This window comes from Bos indicus, chromosome 2, assembly GCF_029378745.1.
Source record: "Bos indicus isolate NIAB-ARS_2022 breed Sahiwal x Tharparkar chromosome 2, NIAB-ARS_B.indTharparkar_mat_pri_1.0, whole genome shotgun sequence".
In the NCBI taxonomy this organism is placed as follows: Eukaryota; Metazoa; Chordata; class Mammalia; order Artiodactyla; family Bovidae; genus Bos; species Bos indicus.
The window spans coordinates 31,467,092-31,488,462 of NC_091761.1; the positions used below are offsets into that span (position 1 = coordinate 31,467,092).

Here is a 21,371-nt window from a genome sequence, read left to right on the forward strand (position 1 = left end):
TGCTGCACACCAGGCCTCCCTGTCCATCACCCCTCCTGGAGTTTACCCAAGCTCATGTCCATTGAGTCGGTGATGCCATCCAACCATCTCATCCTCTGTCGTCCCTTTCTCCTCCTGCCCTCAATCTTTCCCAGCATCAGGGTCTTTTCAAATGAGTCAACTCTTCGCATCAGATGGCCAAAGTATTGGAGTTTCAGCTTTAGCATCAGTCCTTCCAATGAACACCCAGAACTGGTCTCCCTTAGGATGGACTGGTTGGATCTCCTTGCAGTCCAAGGGACTCTCAAGAGTCTTCTCCAACATCACAGTTCAAAAGCATCAATTCTGTGGCACTCAGCTTAATTCGCCCAATATGTATGAAATGTTCATCAACTTAAGGGCAGCAAAGTAAGTAGTAATCTTAGCTGAGAATTATCCAGTTGCACTCAATTATTACTTATTTTGGAATATGTCCTATGAAAGGCATAATTGCAGAGAATATATGCAATTACAATCTATATTCTGATGTGAGAAATAGACTTGCTGATTATAGGTTTTCAGGTAGGTATTACATTTAAGTAGTAATTAATCTTCTAACCTATTCTGAAATCTGCATAGAAATAATACAATGCTAAAAATAGTGAGACTTGAGAATTAATGGATTGGCTAAGTGTTCAGTATACCCTCTGAACTTCTCAGGAACAAACACAACTTCACACCTCTGTCTACTTGTCCACGTTATTCATGCTTTTCAAGAACATTGCATTTCCTTTGGAAGATAGTCATTCTCCTGAGCACAGAGGTAATACTAGTAGTAGCTTTTCCCTGAATCCTGTTTTTGATTCATATTATTCTATATTCTTATCAGAGGGGATATAAAAAAATCAAGAATCCTTACTACCTTAGAGATTGATAGCAATGCTCATTACCTGGTAGATGGATACTGTTTGTCCAAACACTTGACCGTATAAACCATGTTTTCTTTTCTGGAGTTCCTTGTGTAGTCTTTCCATCTTTTTTCTTTTCTTATCGTCTTTAAAGTTTTTATGCTTAGTAAAATATGAGATACCAGTTTATAAGTTAACAGAAAAATAGCTGCCCATCCCCTACCAGTTTTTTTCTCAGTCCCTTTAAACTGTCTTCATTCTCTCCATTAAGATGGAGTATTTGACTCATCTAGTACCCTGGATGTTTTATGTTTTTATTTTAAAAATAAAAAAATCCCCTATTTTGTAGTCCTGCCAACTGTCTCGCTTGTTATGAACTGGAATTAGCATACCTCTGAAATTAGTTCAGACATTTCACTCACTCTATAGATTCTAATCCTCCTCTCTTTCTTATTGCTGCTGCTGTGTCACTTCAGTCGTGTCCGACTCTGTGCGACCCCATGGACGGCAGTCCACCAGGCTCCCCCATCCCTGGGATTCTCCAGGCAAGAACACTGGAGTGGGGTGCCATTGCTTTCTCCACTCTTTCTTACTAAACCTGTTCTATTTGCTCTTTACACCTCTTACACATTTTTATATCATTTTAGTTACCTGACTTTTTATGCATTTATTCTATTGTTCTGTCTAAATTCCTGGATCAGTCATTTAAACTCCCTTCAATAGCTAGCTCACTTTCAAGTTTTCTCTTCTCCCTGGACAAACAAGCCACCAATCATAAAAATGAATTAGCCCAAATTATAATATCTCCCATTTCAGTCCTCTAGATAATGGGTGCTACTAAGGTGAAGTACGACAAACCTAGACAGTGTGTTGAAAAGTAGAGACGTTACTCTGCTGACAAAGGTCTATATAGTCAAGGCTATGGTCTTCCCAGTGGTTGTGTACAGTTATGACAGCTGGACTGTAAAGAAGGCAGAATGACAAAGAATTGATGAGAAGACTGCTGAAAGTCCCTTGGACAGCAAGGAGATCAAACCAGTCAAACTTAAGGGAAAGCAACCCTGAATACTTGTTGGAAGGACTGATGCTGAAGCTGATGCTGCAGTATTTTGGTCATCTGATGCAAACAGCTGACTCATTGGAAAAGTCCCTGATGCTGGAAAAGATTGAGGGCAGAAGGAGAAGAGGGAGCCAGAGGATGAGATGGCTGGATGGCATCACTGATGCAATGGACATGAACTCGGGCAAACTTCAAGAGATGGTGAGGGACAGGGAGACCTGGCGTGCTGCAGTCAGTGGGGTCGCAAAGAGTTGGACATGACTGGGTGACTGAACAATAACAACAGGTAGGGTGAGAAAGTGGGCCTGGATAACTTGGTGGCAGATTCTTTGCATATATCTCATAATTTCCCTAACCTCTATAAAAGTTATTATCATTTTCTAGATTAAAAAAAGATACAAAGTTGATTTGAGTTCGGCTCTTCTGATGCATTATAGTGCAATAGATGCAGCAATTCAAACATCACATCCGCACTGCAGTCGTTCTTGGGGAAGAAAGTCTCTCTTCCCTGATTGTCAAAGAGGACTCCTGGGCTTCACTCTGGACTGTTTTTAAGCTGTGGTCTCCATAGCAATTCCTATGGTCAGAGTGATGCCAGCCTCAAGTTAGTTTGGGCTTGAATTACTGCCAATCACAATAGTAAGGTTGTGAGATTTTGCCAGTTGTTTTAGGCCAGTACCCATTCGGTGGCTAGCTCATGGAAATCCGTTCTGTCTAGTCACCACAACTGCTTAACTGTACAGGAAGTATGAAATAGAGATTGAGGAAGCAACTGACAAGAGTCTGCTATGGTGGCTGATATTTTTATTCAAAATGAAGAAAGGACTTCTTACATTTTCAAATTCTAATAGTTTATATTTCAGTTTTGTTACAGACAATATAAGACTAAATCATGAAAGAAGACAGTCTGAAATCAATAATAGAACAATTCCGTGGGCTTTTTGTAGCCTCAGCTAGGACTAGGGGAAGTATTACTATAGTAATTCCAAATTGGGATTTTATGAGCCATAAGCTTCAAGATCTAGGATGCAAAGTAGTTAAGATTGTAGGTGAGAGTGTAGCTCAGGTGATTTCACCAGGTAGTCTGTGGTGGATGGCAAGTGAATGAGGCTATAGTGTTTATTTGAGAGGTCAAGTTCACAGAGCAGGGGGATGCAGGAGTGGAAAAGGTGTAAGAAGGATGAGGTATTATAGTACTTCTGAGGTGGCAATCTTTCAGGCACTGGTAAGACCCTGTGATGATGGGGTACCGGTGTGGCGATGGGTACAGGTGTCAGGAGGCCAGTGCTCTAGATGCATTCTCTTCCTGGAGAATAAGCCTTGGATGTTATTTTTCCTTTCTTGGGCTCAAACTCATTGAAAACCCCTCAACAAGCAGATAGCATAGTTAAATGATGACTGGCATATCTGTACCAGGTTTTTTCTTGCTGCCATTGCAACTCTGAGCAATTGCATTGTCTCACTTTTGGAGCTCCGGCATGCTCGGTTGCGTCTGACTCTGCAACCCCATAGACTGTAGCCCCCCTGGATCCTCTTTCCATAAATTCTCCAGGCAAGAATACTGGAGTGAGTTGCCATTTCTACTCTAGGGAATCTTCCCCACCCATGGATCAAACCTGTATCTCTTATGTCTCCTGTATTGGCAGGCAGATTCTTTACCATGGAGTCACCAGGAGCGCCCCCATACTACACTTGATCTTAGCCAAAAGGCCTTTCACACGTGAAAATGTTTGGGGTAACTTCCCTTCTGGAAGTTTTGTCTCTCTTTCTGTTTCACCATAAAAAATATTACCTTTTTTTTTTTCTTTAAAAGAACTCAAAAACAAACAGAAACACAAACACACAAAAAACCCAACTCTAAATCTCTGAGTACTTCAATTCATTCATGAGACTCTCTGGAAGTTTTCTTGTGAATAAATTAAAATACTTTTATGTCCATTTGTTTTTATGTTCATCATTAAAAATCATTTATAGATCCTTCTGGTACCATTGAAATTGAAAAATGAAAAAATTCCTGCCCTACAAATTCCTGTAAATAAATCTGTAATATAGGAAGGAAAACAAATAAATGAATAATAAATATCATATAGAGTTTTTTACCCTGATTACCCGTGAATGGCCCACTCTCAGGGCTTAGTGGACACAGGACGGGGGGCTAGAATGTTCTGAAAGGAGAAAGGACTAAAGATTACAAAGAATTAACATCATAACTGGCTTTTTAGGGACTTCCCTGGCTTCTTGTGAAAGACTCCTTGCTTTCACTGTAAGGGGCCTGGATTCATCCCTGGGCTGGGAACTAAGATACTGCATTGCACACAGTATGGCCAAAAAAAAAAAGAGAGAGAGAGAGAGAACTGGCTTTTTAGAGAGAACCAGTGCTTAGGACAATAAATGTGCACACATCACCAATGGGGTTCATGGAAGTGGCCGTGCAAAATAATTATATGTGTGAATTGAACACCTTCTATATGCTTTAGTAGTGTGTAAGGAACTTGGGGGACTGAAAAAATGTATCTATGAATATTGAACAAATGGAACTCAAACTTTAGAGATACAAAATGCTGGGGCTTCCCCAGTGGTGCAGAGGTAAAGAATCTGCCTGCCAATGCAGGACACACAGGAGATTCAGGTTTATCTCTGGGTTGGGAAAATCCCATGTAGTAGGAATGGCAACCCGTTCCAGGATTCTTGCCTGGAAAATTCCATGGACAGAGGAGCTTGGTGGGCTACAGTCCATGGGGTCACAAATAGTTGGACAGGGCTGAGTGTATGTGGTTGTGTGTGCCTGTGCATGTGTGCGCATGTGCGTGCACACACACACACACACATAGTGCAGACATGAAAATAGAACAATAAGCCAATTTAGGATTGTAAGTGTTCCTAATGTTTATGGTGTGGCTGCTGCATCATGGTCTGTGGGGATAGCAATCCCTTCTTCTCTGCTTAGTCGCTGAGTCATGTCAGACTCTGTGACCCTGTCTATGGGATTTTTCAGGCAAGAATACTGGATTGGGTTGCCATTTCCTGTTTCAAGGGATCTTCCCAACTCATAGCTAAGTTGGTAAAGAATCCACCTGCAATGCAGGAGACCCTGGTTGGATTCCTGGGTCAGGAAGATCTGCTAGAGAAGGGATAGACTACCCACTCCAGTATTCTTGGGCTTCCGTTGTGGCTCAGCTGGTAAAGAATCTGCCCGCAATGAGGGAGACCTGGGTTCGATCCCTGGGTTGGGAAGATCCCCTGGAGAAGGGAAAGGTTACCTACTCTAGTATTCTAGCCTAGAGAATTCCATGGACTGTATAGTCCATGGGGTCGCAAAGAGTCAGACACAACTGAGCAACTTCCACTTTCACTTTCCCAACTCAGGAATCAAACCCACATCTCCTGCGTCTCCTAAATTGCAGACCAATTCTTTACCTACTGAACTACCAGGAAAACCTGTTTTTAGTCTATAAAGTCTATTTGAGAATATAAAACATACATAGAGGAAAGCTTAGCATTTTAGATAGTCCATAAAATTAATAAGAATGCATTAGAGATAAGCACTGTGAACACTACGGAGTGAGAAAAAGAAATCATCACTAGTTAAGGAGAGAAAAGAACCCTGAGGTTGTAATGGTCTCCTTGGACCTGCTACTTCTCTTCTTTGTGGCCTGGTTTGGGTTAAGGATGAGTTCAAACCATCAGACACTACTGATAGGAGTGGATATTGTCACACTCTTTCTACAGATGCCAAGTGAAGTGAAGTCGCTCAGTCACGATATCCACTCCTGTCAGTAGTGTCTGATGGTTTGAACTCATCCTTAACCTCTTGCTTACAAGATTAGAATGTGCAATGCCATTATCTCTAAATCTGGGATGTGTGTGGAATGTCTGGAATGGAGGAGGAGATTTTAGTGTTTGGTTCTGGCCGGTCCAGCCAGGACTTGTGTTTCTGACACTGTCTGATTGAGTGGATGGCCTGTCAGGGCCACAGACCACAGTCCAAGAGGTATGCACTGTGCCTTTCTGACAGATCTGTGAAATTTTGGCATTTATTGTTTCATTATTACTGTAGAGTCCAAAAATACATGGTCATCATGATCACATACTAATCTTACCTGTGTATAATAGGTGAAAAAAATGTTGGAAAGTAGACAATCTACTGAACTATTGATAACATTTTTAAACCTAGCCATTTTACTTTACTTGTAACTTTCTTTGGGAAGTTATAGTGTTCTGGGAGACATACTGTTTTAATGTGTGCGCTATAGTAGCATTTAATACATGTACAGTGTTGTGCAACCATGACTATCCAGTTCTAGAATATTTCATCATCATTCCCAAAAGGAAACCCCTGCCCATTCAGCAGTCACTCCACATCCTGTCTCCCCAGCTCCTGGCAACCACTAATCTCTTTTCTGTTTGGTTTTTGATGTATATACTTTGATGTCATAGGTTGCAAAATAACGGAAGTACTTTGGTTTGATTTTTATTGCTCAGTTTATACAGTGGTATAATAATACTTTTCTATTCAATTTGTTAGACTCATTTTCTGATCAGGTGAACTTTTTTTTAATACATTCACCAACATATAGAGTTTATTTAGGGATGAGTAGCTGTATGTTAGAAATTTTCTTTAATATTAATATATTGGTGATTTTATTAACAGACTAAAAAACTCACAAAATTGTTATAGAAATAATTAGGTTAAGTATTTTCTTATTGTGAAACATCAAAGTAAAAAGCAATGCAGAGTAACCAGGAATTAACATATCATCTAAATGAAAATACATCCTAAATTACAAGGATAAAAATTCCATTTTTTCCTACTAGATAATCTACTCTGAGGCTAAAGAAAAAATACTGTTACAAAATAATGTGTGACTTTGTTCAGGTTTAAAAAGTAAGTGCATTGATGATAAACGATGTTATAATTTATTTAGAAAAGCATTTGTACTTTTTCCTTAAAAAACAGTAGTGATATTTGAATACTAATTATAGTCTTGATTAGTGGTCTTGATATCTGTTGAAAAATATGTTTTATTGATTTCCTCTGTGCATGTAGTTCCCTTATGCCTTTTAAAAAAAATGTTTGGAGGGCAGAGTGCTTATAGATAAGCTCTTTCACAGTGAGGCCCTTTGAAACAAAACCGTGTGGGCAGATTTAATGCGGAGCATATTTGGAATGAAATTTGACTTTAAGTTTAGTGAGGTCTGGAGTCAGACTATGTGTTAGTCACTCAATTGTGTCTGACTCTTTGTAATCCCATGGACTGTAGCCCTCCAGGCTCCTCTGTCCATGGAATTCTCCAGGCAAGAATACTGAAGTGGATAGTCATTCCCTTCTCCATTGGATCTTCCTGACCCAGGGATCAAACCTGGGTCTCCTGCATTGCAGGCAGATTTTTTTTTTTTACCATCTGAGCCACCAGAGAAGTCCCAAGAATTCTTATTCACATCTTTGAATATAATATATTATGAGGTTAGGCGAAGTTGTATACGGGTTGTGACTACTAAGTAGAAAAGCAGATATTACATTGTCTAGTTCCTATGATTTTTAGAAGATATTTAGTTGTTGATTATGGTGTATTTTCCATGGATTCTAACCTATGCCTACCTACCTTTTTTTCCATGGACAGAGGAGCTCTCCAAAGAGTATATGAAAATGCCTACTTTACAATTTTAACAACACTGGAGTCAGACTGCTGAGGTTCAAATCCTGCCCCTCAGTTGAACTACTTCATTGACAAGACTCAAAATTTTTCCTATCCTTAAGTATTACTATCTTGCAGACAAGTAGAGTGCCTGTTTGTGGGCTGTTATGAGGAAGGGTGAAAGAGGGCCTGAGAAGCTGAGTGTTCGGTATGTGGGGGCCCCATGACAATGACAAAGCATTCTTTATCTGAATATTAAAATGTTAGCTCAACACTTGTACAGCTCATTAGGAGCAATTTTATTGTCAGTAACCTATGACAAAACTGTTCCAACCCCTCTCTGTAAGTATCCACATACCATTTGTCTTTTGGATGTTGGCCATTATTGTGATGTTTTTGTCATATAGATGCATCCATGCATGCTAAGTTGCTTCAGTCATGTCCAACTCATTGCAACCCTATGGACTGAAGCCCACCAGGCTCATCTATCCTTGGAATTCTCCAGGCAAGAATACTGGAGTGTGTTGCCATGCCCTCCTCCAGGGGATCTTCCAGACCCAGGGATGGAACCCTGATAGAAGGCACCTAAAAATGAAGACTTTTGATAAAAAGTTTGATAACTTAATGCAAAGAAGGTAAATGACTGTTTTCTCTGCATTATTCATGGTGATCTTCATATAAGGTATCAAATCTTATTTTCATGCTTTTGATTTTAAAGTCAGGAAAATCATTTTTACAAAGAAAATATAATAGTATTAAGTCCAGAATATTACAGAGGAAAACACATTACTCACTGCTGGTGAAATTCTGGAGGGATGTGTGTGTGCATTTAAAATTCACCCAAGATGAGAGAAACACCCAGGGGAAAACATGCACATCACAGGCAAGGTATTCTTAAAGGGTGTCTGTTCTAGAGTTTGACCAAGTGGAAGAGCAAATTATTGACTGGGAATTATATTTGCCCCTTGCCCAGAGACCTCACAAGGTAACAACGTGTCTCCATGAAAACAGCATCTCCACTGTGTCTCTGCTTACCCTGCCTTTGAGTTTCCGCTTAGCCCAGCAGAGACACTGGCAGCACCACCCAGGGCAAACAGTGTTTGGTTTCTAAATAAGGCACAAAGCTGAAAATACGTAAAAATGGAGTGGATACTAAATCAATAAGAGTCCTGCATCTTCTGTCCATGCTTTGTGGTGATGATGTCTCTGTCTTTGTAGAGCTCATAACCCCAAATCTTGAGAGCCAAGGAAAATAATGTTTAACTCTCCAACTTATTTACCTCTTCAACTAATGTTTAATTATTAACTGTTTTCCAAGAGGAAGCCACATGAAAAAAGCCAGTTTTTTCATGAGGAAAAACCCTCATGAAAAAAATCTCAAAACTTTTTCATGTGACTCACTCAGAATCCCTTTAAAAAAATAGACACACACACACATACATATATACATACACTCATACATATATAGTTTAAATTGACAACTTGCAAATTAAAAAACATTTTAATTGATTTACCTTTTAAAAAACGGTATTGAATATCATTTTACTTTCTGAATTATTTACTATGAAGGTCTGCTTATATTCTGTTTGGGGCATTGTATATTCAGTCACTAAATCATGTCTGAGTCTTTGTAACCCTGTAGACTGCAGCTCGCCAGGTTTCCCTGTCCTGTACTATCTCCCGGAGTTTGCTCAGATTCATGTCCATTGAGTTGGTGATGCTATCTAGCCATCTCATTCTCTGCTGCACCCTTCTCCTTTTGCCTTCAATCTTTCCCAGCATCAGGTATGACCTAAATCAAATCCCTTCTGATTATGGAGGTGATGAATAGATTCAAGGGATAGATCTGAAGAACTATGGACAGGGATTTGTAACATTGTGTAGGAGGCAGTGATCAAAACCTTCCCAAAGAAAAAGAAATGCAAGAAGGCAAAGTGGTTGTCTGAGGAGGCTTTAAAAATAGCTGAGCAAAGAACAGTACTGCATTTGAAAGTCTTTTGTGGCTTTGAGGCATTGGAAATCTCAAAGTATGGTGCAGGCACTGTGCTGAGGACTTTATACTAACTTACTAAATTTTCACAGTAAACCCCTGAGTATGCATTATTCCACCCGATTTCACAGATAAGCATCTAAGATAGACTGAGGGTAAGTAACTGGCCCTGGATCATGCAGCCACTCAATGCTGGGAATCAGCCCAGGTGATCAGCTCTATCTTGCTAGATTGCCCCACATGTAGCAAAAGTAGCAATTTGAATTTTAAGACAGGGAAGTGATGCCATAATTGTATATCTAAATCACAAAAGGAATAAAAGTAATCACATCATAATTTTCCATTTTAAAATATAAAAGTGCATGAGGCTTCAACAGGCCTCACCTCAGGCTCAGTGCAACAGGAGAACTCTCTGCAGATGGAGGCCTGACCCACATTTCCCCCTTTGACATCTCTTACTTTGCTTTTAATTTTGCATCTAAGCTAGCGGAGCTCTATCCCCTAAGCTCTTCTTTTCTCTCCCTAGACTTAATTACTGGGATGGTGGCTGGTGGAGTTCCTAGTCTGTGCCTTCTCTCTTGCTGGAGCGGAAGGGACTTGTTGGTTAGGTGCTCAAGGGGACCCCCTGCTCTGAGGACCCAGTCCTGACTGGGCCTGAGGGTCTGGGGGAGGCTGGGAGATGTCCTGCAGTGAAAAGATGGCATGGTATCTCTTGTCAGAATTTAGATTCTGAGGGAAGCTGAGTTTGTCGAGGACAGCCAGACCAACAAAGCATATGAAGGAAAAATAACAGTGAGATGTGCTTTAAAGACAATTAAAATAGGGTGATGTGATAGCAACTGGCTTGTTACTGTCGATGAGATCCAAAGTCTTCATGAGAAACTGAGATCTCAGGGATGAGGAAGGTTTAAGGAAAAAAAGCCTCCTGGGTCTTGGGAAGAGCAAAGGCAAAGCTGCTAAGGCTGGGAGAACTCGTGGATGACAGACCTTCAAGAAAGCCAGGGCTGCTGGAGCACAGGAGGGGGATGGAGTGAGGGGTGTGTGTGCAGGGGAAGCTGAGGAAAACGGTGAGAGCCAGAGAGGCCGGTTTTGTTGGGCTTCATTTCAGGGTGAGGCATTTGGGATTCATTCTTAGAGCTGTAGAAAGGCTTCAGAGGATTGAAAATGGAATAAATGGAAAGAGTTTGTTTTAAAATGATTACCATGGAAGTTTCGGGAAGAGATTGGATTGCAGCATGAGCAAAGAAGCAGGAAGACCTGGATTGCAGGTGGGAGTGGGTGGTGGGTTGACTGGGATAGTGGTGGTGGAAATTAAGTCTATGGTTTCAGTGTCTATTGTGGGTTAAATGGGTGCAGAGAGGGAAAGAAAGGGCTTACATTTAATTATTAGATTTTTGGCTTTAATGGGGCTGTTTATTGAGCTAGGAAGACTAGGGAAGGAGAGACAAAGATTTCACTTCCAGCATTGTCAAATCTAGGATGCCTAATTAGACAGCAAACAGGAGGTGTAAAGAAAATGGGCAGAAACACCCAGGTAGGGTGACCAGGCAATTGGCTGTGCACCCAGGGCCACCTTCAAGAGTGAAAGGAGGGTAGGGTGGGATTTGAATTTTAAGTACTAAAGCTGGGACAACAGAGGCCAGACGGGACTGTCTTGGCAAAGTGGAATGTATGATATGTGGGAATCCACTTCCAGGCAAAGATTTCAGGATTGACAATATCAGATGTTTAGAATACTACAAAGATGTCAAGTGAGATAAGAACAAAGAAGAGGTCCCTTCAGTATCCATCGAAGTATACAGATGGTGTATCACTGGTGATAATAAAAACCATAGGATAGCCTTATCTTAGTGGGGTTAGGGATAGTGGCAGGGATTAACGGTAGCCAGACGGAAGCCATACACTTCTGAGTGGACATGAAGTAGGGAAGTAGGGATGGAAGCCATAGGTACTCTTTTAAAGAGATTTTGCTGTGGAGAGGTTGGTGAAAAATATCTGGAGTGCTATAAGAGACCATTGCTGGCTGCTCCTCAGTCAGTTCAGTTGTGTCTGACTCTTTGTGACCTCATGGACTGTAACCCACCAGGCTCTTGTGTCCACGAGATTTTCCTGACAAGAATACTGGAGTGGGTTGCCATGCCCTCCTCCGGGGGATTTTCCTGATCCAGGGATCGAACCTGCGTTTCCTTCATCTCCTGCCTTGGCAGGCGGATTCTTTACCACTGAGCCACCGGGGAAGCCCAAGAGACCATTGATTCTCCTCTCCTCAAAACTGGAAAGCAAGCCCCAGAACTTCCCAGTGGAGGTTCTCAGTTTTATTTTAGACTATGATTTCATTAGTTTCAATATTGTACTTGTGGAAAAAGAAATAACCACCTCTATTAGTGAAAATAATGGTACATGCAATTTTGGATCAAAATTTCTGTTGTTTTTATTTGAATGATGTGTATTTGATTTTGAACTTCCTAGAAAAATCTAAATTGTTGCAAAGATGAGCTTTAACTTATAAAAGGACCAACTACAAAATACACCCTTTCAGATTACAATGCGTTCACATCAGGGCTCGTGTCTTTCTGGAGAAGTGGAGTGAGCCTGTGCAACTCAATCAAGTATCAGCTTCCATTGGCTGTATCAGTGTTTCCTTGGTAGGAAATGGTGCTTGTCTTGAACCAACTGGAGCATCTGCAGGGAATTTTCCTGTTTCTTTTTTCTTTTTACAAATTTTAAAAGCCTGATCTTTTCTCTGAATCTGATTTTTATATACCCAACTTTCTTCAAACTATCCGGAAATAATTTTTTCCTTAATATTATATAGATGTGTTTCTTAACTAACATCTAATAATTATTTAGTAAGATGTTGCTTAAAATCTTTTAAAAATTACATAGGTTGAGAATCTGCAAGCAGTTATAACTTTATAAAGGAGACACGTTGAAATTTTCTATTTTAAAACTGCTTGTAAGGAGTTATTTTTAAAACTACTGTGTAAAATACATTCTTTTCAGAAAAAAGACCTGTGAAAACATTACATGATCATTCCTGGAATGATGTTGTAAGACCAGTGAATTCCTTCTTTTATGTACTTGCCAGAAGTAAGGACTACCTGGCACTTAACACATGATAAACAGAAGAGTCAGTAACAGAACAGGACAGTCTGTGTAACATTCTAAGTAGCCAATAGAACAGTACTGTTTCATAGAGACTTTCGGAAAGAATTGTAAGTATATATGATTTGTAAAACTTTTAATTTCACATTTTCTGATCACCTGCTTTTAAAAATGGTCTGATATTGTCCTATGAACTATTATTACTCTTAAACATTTTTTAACATGTGTGGGAACTCATTTAGTCAAAATTTTTATAGAAAGGGCTGAATTATACTTACGGGTTTTTGAATTGGTATTTTTTTTTTTTTTTTTTTTTTTGAATTGGTATTTTGGAGAGTAAATCACTTAATTTATTTTCCTTGACACAAATATACAGCAATGATGTAACTTACACTTGTTGGAGAAGAACAAAAATTTAATGTTTAATTCACTAAACTCCATGTATATATAAAATTAATTACTGCTGTTCATTTCTGCTCTTGAAACTTTCAAGCTTGAAGATGCAGTAAAGTTTCTTCTATCATGAACATTTCAATAAGTCGACTGAGCGACTTTCACTTTCACTTTGGGCTTCCCTTGTGGCTCAGCTGGTAAAGGATCTGCCTTCGATCCCTGAGTTGGGAAGATCCCCTGGAGAAGGGGAAGGCTACCCACTCCAGTATTCTGGCCTGGAGAATTCCATGGACTGTATAGTCCATGGGGGTTGCAAGAGGACACGACTGAGGGACTTTCACTTTCAGTAAGAATGTATGGTAATTACACTTATCTAGAGTTTTCACTTTTACAAAGCACTAATCACTATCTTTTTAAATACAAGAACCTTATAAACATTCTTTGGATGTTTTCTTCACTCAGTATCAGTAAACAAGAAAGCTGAAATTCAGAGGTGTGAAGTTATCTAACAAGAGAAATTCAAACTAGAATGTAGTATTTTGATCTCTACATTTGTGCTCTTCACTTATACCTTCTTGGCATGGGGCTTGTCTGTGTTAACATCCCTTAAGGTTGTGAGTAAAAATAGCATTTAGTCAAATTTACCTGAATTAAAAAAAAAAAAACAAAAACGCCAATGATTAACACAATACTTTTAGAGCAGACCCTGAATGTAATATTAACTCTGTCAGCATATGATGTAAGAAAGTCGCTATTGGAAATTCTGACTTGGCTGGTACTTGATTACATATAACTTTACTCACTTAACTAACCAAAGAATACAACCTGACTCATCACTTTGCTTAGAGTACTGTACTTTTGTAAAAATGTGGAAATATGATTTGTACAACTTTTAAAATAATTTCACATTTTCTAATCATCTGCTTTTTAAAATGGTCTAGTATTTTCCTTTGAAAATATTTTTTCTTTTTAAAGATTACACTCACTTCATCGCTAAAATAGATGCCTGGCATTATGTAATCTTAGACGAAATGTGAAAATGAGTCTTTTTGTATATGCTGAAATTTGGGGGTAGATATCTATGGAGGTTTGATGACTTAAATAATAAGATGAAGAAAAATATGAGCTACTGTTGTCTTGTAGGGGAAAGTATCTTTTTCCAGCTTTGAAAGAAAGAAAGTGAATTCGCTCAGTCGTGTCCGACTCTTTGCGACCCTATGGACTGTAGCCTATCAGGCTCCTCCGTCCATGGGATTTTCCAGGCAAGAGTACTGGGGTGGGGTGCCATTGCCTTCTCAGTTCTCCCTTAGCCACTGTTAAAACCATTTAATGTCTGTTTCTCCAAGTTCAGCTATATAGATTCCACATGTAAGTGATATCATAAATATTTGTCCTTCTCTGTCTGATTTATTTCACTTAGCATAATGGCCTCAAGGTCCATTCATGTAGTCACAAATGACAGAATTTCCCTTTTTCTCCTAGATGAATTGTATTTCATTATATATATGGAATATTATGATATATATACACCACCTCTTCTTTATCCGTTCATCCATTGATAGATACTTTGATTTCATGTCTTAACCATTGTACATAATGTTGAAATAAATATATGAGTACAGATATCTCTTTGATATCCTCTTTTATTTCCTTTGAATATATACCAAGAAGTGAGATTGCTAGATCATATGGTAGTTCTATTTTTAAGTTTTTGAGGAAGATCCACATCGTTTTCCATAGTGGCTGCACCAATTTAACCTTTCCATCACAGTGCACAAAAGTATTACTTATAGGTGTTTAGTAGTTAAAGAAGTCTTCTTAGAAATGATAAGACTATAGAAACCGTAGGGAGTAGAGAAAAAACAACAATTATCTGTCCCTAGGAAAGATTTTATGTGTTTCAGATTATAAATCAACATGCTATTATAAAATAGATCTTAAACCTGAAAAATAATTTGTTTGATAGAATCAAAGTGGTTGTATTTTTCACAGTGGCTATATTTCTAAATACCTTGTAGAACTCTGACTTGCGTAATTCAAATTTAGTTTTTCTCATAGAAATAAGTACATGAGATTTATATTTTTCTAATTTTACTCACAAAGAAACATGATCATACCTAAGGTTCACATAAGTCAAAACTATAGAAAATGCACAATATTTTATTTTAAAGATCAAAAAGATATGTTATTATCTCCTTCTGGTTAATTGCTGCTAAGCACACACTGAGGATTAAAAACTAAACAAATCCATTTATCCATGTAAGCCATGAGGTCAGATAGTTGAGACTATAAATAGGCAGATTTAATGATGCCATTAATAAGGAAGTAGAGAGAGTACTTCTAGGGTGTCTTGTTTACTCCCACTAGGCATATGCTCTTTAGAAAGCAAATTACTGAACCAGATGGAATAAGGGAAAAGCTAAGGTGAGTAATAGAATTATTTAACCCAAAGTCATTATACTTTCAGTATTAAGAATATAATTATATTCCATGTTCATGTTTGAAATGATTATGCATTAATCTTTAGAATTAAATTTGGGTGAGTGTTTTCTGCGGAATCTTGGACTTATATAGTTATGACTTTAAATGGAATGTGAGGATGCGTTCTTCTCACTCATTAACTGTCAAAACAAAGACAAGAGTTACTTGTACAAAGACAGATTGCGGTGGTTAGTCTATAAACCATACACAACTAGAAACGCATGTTTTTTGAACCCTACTGTTTCAACCTTCCCACAATGCTGTCCCTTGTAATGACTAGCGTTCCCCTCTTTCCTTTTTATTAAACTTCAGCCTATAGGCAATTCTGTTATTAAATAAACTCTCAAGTCATATGGAAATTCCACTGATGGTTCTGTTTGTCAGAGTAATTTGTTTGTTAATCGTTTTTATTAACATTTATAAAATATGTACCTACCCATTTTTTTTTTCTCAAAGAGAAACTCTTTGGAAAACAATGTAAAACTGTTGTATAAACAAACAAAAATGATGAAGTATTAAAGTGATGACTGATTACATTTGATAAGGGCTTTTTTTTTGTTTGAGAATTACTCTCATGGAATCACTAAAGATAGTTTTCCAGTTTTCACAGTGAATTGGAAAAAAGGTTGTTGGTCAAAGTTAATTGTCATTTTTTGAAGTGCAGATACATTATATCTCATCTAATTCATGAAAACATGCAATAGTTTATCATGCAATAGTTTATAAAAGAGAAATAGAAAAAAGGTTAGTTTTGCTTGTGAGATAAAATATAACATTCTTTATCTTTTCTAGTCGTTATTTTTTTTACATTTTTAGTTTTCCTAAATGTAAAAATAACATGGGACTGGTGCTTAAGAAATTTAGGGGACAAAAAGAATGTAATGGTCTTTTTGTGAGATCGCTGCAATAAATACATCTAATACGTTTTTATTTTAGGGTCAAAAAGTGAATGTGTTGTTATTATTTTAGCTCCTTTATCTTGGCATTTATCATAACAGGACCACACCTATTATACCAGAATTCTTCTGCTAAAAAAAAGTTGTTTTAATGGCTTTGATATTCTAAGAGCTATTTTTGAACAAAATCTTTGCTAAGACTGTGCTGTATTGACCACCAGTACTTGGCATGTTATATATGCCTTTGTTTCTAGTTCCACCTATTTCCTCAGGGAAAGTTTATATAAATGAGACTACTGTATATTTCTTTGTCATTTCCTTCTGTTGTTTCTCAGGAGGAAGAACTGCAATGGATTTTATTGTATTTCTATGGTAAATTAGCTACCTTTTTGTGGAAATGAATACATGGTAGTTGGGAAGGCCTGGAATAGTATTTTGGGTTGCTTAAACTATGCAGATGACACAAAACTTACCTTTTAGCATGTGAGTAATTTCCTATTTGAAAGGATTGTGGTTTTATAGAGCACAAAGGCATGGTTCTGATGAAGTTAGTCTTTAGCATATACATGTCTCAGGGTTTTCTTTTGCTGAGTCAGTGCTTCTTTCAGTGAAAATAAATTGTATTTATTGGATAGAGTCATACAGTGTTTTTTCTTTTCAAACTGTCACTTTAAGTAGAATTTTAAGACTTCAGTAGTTGTTTGACCAGTACTGGATGTACATAGTAGGAGATTCAGCAACAGAATGGCATCAGAGAAAGGAAACAAGCTTGGAAATGAACTCTTGTCATTCAGTCTCTAAGTCACATCCAACCAACTCTTTGCGACCCCATGGACTGCAGCACACTAGACTGTCCTTCACTATTTCTTGGAGTTTGCCTAGATTCATGTCCATTGAATTGGTGATGCTGTCTAATATCTTATCCTCTGCCACCCTCTTCTCCTTTTGCCTTCCATCTTTCCCAGTTTCAGGGTCTTTTCCACTGAGTCGGGTCTTTTCCACTGAGTCAGCTCTTTGCATCAGGTGGCCAAAGTATTGGCGCTTAAGCTGCAGCATCAGTCCTTCCAATGGATATTCAGGGTTGATTTCCTTTAGGATTGACTGGTTTGACTTCCTTGCAGTCCAAGGGACTCTCAAGAGTCTTCTCCAGCACCACAATGAACAGTATGAACAGGCAATAAGATAGTCTAGGTGCTGAATAATTACCTGTTGTATGGGAGTGTATGCGGGGAGACCTAGTGTTTCTTTGTCTCCTGGTTCAGAGTCTTTCTCCTGTATCATTACCTTTAACTTATGATTACTACATTAAAAGTGCTCATTTTAATTAATTAATCTATGATTTGATTTTTTTCACAAACTGAAATATAAAATACATTCTTATTTGCTGATGATTATGGGAAACTACGTATAAAATAATTTCTTGGGAAGAGTTGCCTGACAATGTAAGAAAACACTAACAAATATAAATGACTTTCTGATAGATGGAAGGAGTCTAAGTGTTGATTGGTTATTTTTATACATTGCTTAAAGACGATCAGAGTTTTGTAGGACTGAGGATAATTTATTCCTTTTATAAGTTTTTCTGTGAATCAGGGTCAAATGGTCAAAGGAAATTGTCATTTCATACCAAATACATCAAATATCCTATCCCAGTATGCTTCTAAGAAATTTGGATATTTTTTAGAAAATTAGGAAGATGGTTAAGCACCTGATGCGCATGTGTACGTTATTTATCTGAAAGAGAGAATCCATTCATTGAACACTATTTTATTAAGCACCTTCTCTGTGCCCAAAGTTTCCTAGATCCTTCAGGATATAGCACTAAAAAGAGAGTAAAGTGCCTTGACTCAGTGAGCTCCCATTCACTAATCACTAATCAGAAATGTGACCATGTACAACAAGCCATTTGAACATGACCATCACTGTATGAAAAGGATATGGTCTGTGAACGAGGGTCTTTTGTTTAGTGTGCCACTATATGCTTACAACAAATAAACACCTTAAAGATAATTAAGGAGATAGGAAGGACAACTCTTTCACAGAGGCCTTTATCTCTTTGTCAGTATTCTTCGTCAATAAATATTATTTGGTTTTAATTTCATGGTGATTTTTAGTTATGATGGCATAAATACAGTTTTTAATAAATTTTTACTTCCTTTGGTGAAGTTGTTTACTTGAGGACTGAAAGGAGTCATTAAAACACTTAATTAATAGAAATGGATTGTTTCTGGGGGAGGTATCAGTTTGGGACCTTGGGATTAACAGATATACTCTGCTGTGTATAAAACGGATGGACTGCAGGGGCCTGCTGTGTGACATAGGAAGTATTTTCAGTGTCTCGTGGTGGATGGGAATCTGTAAAAATGCGCGTGCGCATGTGTGTGTGGGGCTGAGTCACTTGTTGTACACCTGAAGTATTGTGGGTCAACTATACTTCAATGCGGGGAGTGGGGGCAGGGAAGAGAACTGGATTGTTTCATGTCTTTCTTCCTTGGATAAAAGGGATTATTTCTACATAACTTTAAAATGATGGTTTCTGGAGAGTTATACTTATGTATTTATATCCTACTACTGCTTAGATTGTTATTCTATTAAGAGAAAAAAGTATCATTTCTGACATAGATGGAGAAACAGTGGAAACAGTGGCTGACTTAATTTTGGGGGGCTCCAAAATCACTGCAGATGGTGACTGCAGCCATGAAATTAAAAGACGCTTGCTCCTTGGAAGAAAAATTATGACCAAGCTAGACAGCATATTAAAAAGCAGAGACATTACTTTGCCAACAAAGGTCCATCTAGTCAAGGCTATGGCTTTTCCAGTAGTCACGTATGGATGTGAGAGTTGGACTGTGAAGAAAGCTGAGTGCCAAAGAGTTGATGCTTTTGAACTGTGGTGTTGGAGAAGACTCTTGAGAGTCCCTTGGACTGCAAGGAGATCCAACCAGTCCCTCCTAAAGGAGATTAGTCCTGAGTGTTCATTAGAAGGACTGATGTTGAAGCTGAAGTTCCAATACTTTGGCCATCTGATACAAAGAGCTGACTCATTGGAAAAGACCCTGATGCTGATGAAAGTTTGAAGGTGGGAGGAGAAGGGGACATCAGAGGATGAGATGGTTGGATGGCATCACTGACTCAATGGACATGAGTTTGAGTAAACTCTGGGAGTTGGTGATGAACAGCGAGGCCTGGCATGCTGCAGTCCATGGGTTGCAAAGAGTTGAACATGACTGAGTGCCCGAACTGAACTGACATGTGTGAACTGATCCATAGTGTTCTCATTTTTCACTATCTTTCTTACAAAATTAAGCGGTAAATGAAGAGACAGCTGGTGTGGTTTTTGCTTGGACTTCAAGTGTTTGGATGAACTAACAAATTGAGTTTTGGGCCACAGTGTCTTAAAGGTTTGTCTGTGTATGGGTCAGAGTTTTCCAGCAATCTTATGTCTAGTAATACTGTCGAAGCTCTTAAATTTCAGACAGCTCATTCATTGGGTCAAATAAACTTTCCATTCCCTTAGTGAAACGTGCCGAGTGGCTGTCTTTGGCACAATGAACTCCCAAAGTCAGTAAGCTATTAATACATTGCCTGCACATGCCCCTTGTTATATTTCATCAAAAATTTGCTTTGACTATTTCCTAACCTGTTAAGGCCTGTTTTTATAATTACTTATTATAATAATGTAATTAACCTAAATATGACAGACATATGATTTGAATTCAGTAACAGTTGTCTGATAAAAGCCAAGTTAAATACTGAAGAAAGAGTCTTTGGTGAGCCAGCTACCCCACCCCTCCAAAAAATGTACTGTTGAATTACATGTAATAAGGCAACTGAAGGAATGAAACAAAATGCTAAAATCAAGGAATTTGCGTTCGAATTGCTTGCAGGTGTCTTGAAATCCTTGACAAAGTTAAAAAAAATTGGAAGTGGGTGGCAAGCCATTATGTGCTGCTTATGTAAGAAGGACAAGCTGAAAATTCAGTAAGTGGGTACAGTTGCAAATATAAACATTTCACTCTGCAACAAAGATCAAGAATTAATTTATCGTGTATTTTAAGTTACAATGCTCAAGGTTTCCTTGAACTTTTGATTTCTCACTTTAAATGGCTTTTTAAAATAACCTACTGATTAGAAATTTTAAAGGGTTTTTGTTATATTTGCATTGCTTTTTGATCCTTTTCCTAAATCCCTATTCTCAAACTTTTGTTTTCTGTAAGAGAACATTGATATCTATTCTATTTATATATTTAGAAATGCAATAGATTTTTTTCTCCTAATGAAAACTTTAAATATATGAGAAAAATACTAAAAACATTTATGTAGTTTTATCTAGGAGTTGGTGATGGACAGGGAGGCCTGGCATGCTGCGATTCATGGGGTCGCAAAGAGTCGGACATGACTGAGTGACTGAACTGAACTGATAAAAGTATAGTTTTGAACCATACTTTGTTATATAAGCAATACCTAGCGGGGAATCCTATGTTTTCTGTGTTTAGGTAGTGAAGTCAGTATATAAGTTAAATGTAGTTATACTGAGTTTTCATTATACCAACTACCTCTTCCTTTGTTAGATATGTTAGTCTATTCAATGATTATTACTTTGTATCTTGTCTAAAAACAAATAAGTTTAATTATATTATTCATTATAGTTAATGGAAAAGCAGAATCTTATGGTCCTTGTTGTTGTTTAGTTGCTAAGTCATGTCCGACTCTTTTGCAACCCTGTGGACTATATAGCCCACCAGGCTCCTCTATCCATGGGGTTTTCCAGGCAAGAATACTGGAGTGGGTTGCCATTTCCTTCTCCAGGGGATCTTCCTGACTCAGGGATTGAACTCCTGTTGCTTGCATTACGGGCGGATGCTTGTATATCCCTGAGCCACCCGGGAAGCCCTATGGTCTGAGCTGTTTTAATTATAGTCGAAATGTTTCTTGGATAATCAG

General features: G+C 38.2%; 1 protein-coding gene across 5 annotated transcripts in view; it reads left to right on the plus strand.

Annotated features, from left to right (window-relative positions):
* Positions 1 to 21,371, plus strand: part of COBLL1 (cordon-bleu WH2 repeat protein like 1) — a 169,553-nt gene that overhangs the window by 63,101 nt on the left and 85,081 nt on the right. The gene's annotated exons all lie outside the window — the stretch shown is intronic.